General features: G+C 33.5%; 1 pseudogene; it reads left to right on the top strand.

The window, feature by feature from the left end:
* The first annotated feature begins 504 nt into the window (after positions 1–504).
* Positions 505–571, top strand: LOC128567101 (uncharacterized; annotated as a pseudogene).
* Positions 572–1702: the final 1131 nt, after the last annotated feature.

Genomic DNA, 1702 nt, shown 5'->3' on the forward strand with positions numbered 1-1702 from the left:
CAAGCAGTTAAGGCGCCAGCCACACACACCTGAGCTGGTGGGTTCGAATTCAGCCCTGGCCTGCCAAACAACAATGACGGCTGCAAGCAAAAAATAGCTGGGCATTGTGGCGGGCACCTATAGTTCCAGCTACTTGGGAGGCGGAGGCAGGAGAATTGCTTGAGCCCAGGAGTTGGAGTTGCTGTGAGCTGTGATGCCATGGCACTACCAAGGGCCATAGCTTGAGGCTCTGTCTCAAAAAAAAATAAAAACAAAAAGAAAGCAGTATTTAAATAACTCTAACCTACACAAATTTATCTTTTCGTTAATAAAAGCAACATTTTATGTCTTATAACCATTTTTCAAAAATCACATCCTATATTTTGCATTTTTTTCTATATATTTTGGATCCTATTTTTCCTATATATTTTGTTTCACTTATACTTAGTAGTTTTAATTACTTTGTAATTACATATATTAATTGTAAGATTAACTCATTGGTAACCATAATTTTCAGTGAAAAATCTAGGAAGTACTATTTTTTGTCAACAGCAATTTACCTAGTGAGTGTTGATACTTTGGGTCTGAGCGAAAAGAAAAATCTAGGAGGTTAGCAACTTTAAGTAGGCTTTTAGAGAAGTCAGCAATTTTCAAAAATATTACAAAAGCAACAGTTTTATGACCTTACCTATCTCTAGTAAAGATAGCCTAAAACTTTTTGACCAACAGATCCCGGCAAATGCCTGAATTATATTTAATACAGACAATTCTGAAGATAATCTGTTTTTATTCACCAATAATTTAAAATCTGGTTTCATTTACCAAATGTTACTAAAGTCATATGAACTTGAAAAATATTTGGCTGTAACTATTTAAATTGTACACAAACTTTACAGCCACCCTGCATAGAAACTTATATGTACACAGGCATACATAAAAAATACAAAGATTTTAAAGTTTTGATTTAAAAATTTTAGCTATGAGACAGGTAAAACTCACTAGTTTAGGAAGACAGTTGAATTTGAACTTTTTAAATGGATCAAGTTAAACTTCATCTGTTTCCCATGTCTAAACGCCTTATTGAATTTTAATGAAAACAGTGCAGGAAGTATACATCTCATAGTACAGAGAAAGAATTTGAAAAGCATTGAAAAGGCCAATGAAATTTTACATTATCCTTGGGAAGAATTATGTAAGCAAACAGAAGGCTGAACATATTAAAATAAACTGAATTAAAAGGAGTTTCAGTTAATTAAAAAAAAAAAAACAAAAAGAATCTAAAAGGGAAAAAGCAAAAAGCCTTTTCAAAAGAAAACTATAGCCTGGATATCAGCTTTTAATTAAGCTGACTTGTGACCATTGAGCTATTTTAAAAAATCTTTTCTCTCTTGAGCTAAAAGTGTCCACCAAGGAAACAAATTTTGGGGTCTCCTAATAAATTCTGACTCCAGAAGTGGTCTCAGCTGGAATGCTGCTTAGCTAATTCCCGGAATGTTAACATTTCAAAGACATAAGATTTACATCTTCAAGGGACTGCCAAGTCCCGCAGGGCATTTAAAGAGTATTGCCTGATATTGGGAGTAAAGTTTTAAGTACATTTACTTCCACTTTAATGAGGGTGTCTGAATACATTTTACTAATATCAGTGAAAAACTGGCACTATAAATGGCCAGCAATAAGTCATCAGTGTTATTCATCAGTCCCTGTTAGAAAACAATTTGTT

Source organism: Nycticebus coucang, chromosome 15, assembly GCF_027406575.1.
Source record: "Nycticebus coucang isolate mNycCou1 chromosome 15, mNycCou1.pri, whole genome shotgun sequence".
NCBI lineage: Eukaryota > Metazoa > Chordata > Mammalia > Primates > Lorisidae > Nycticebus > Nycticebus coucang.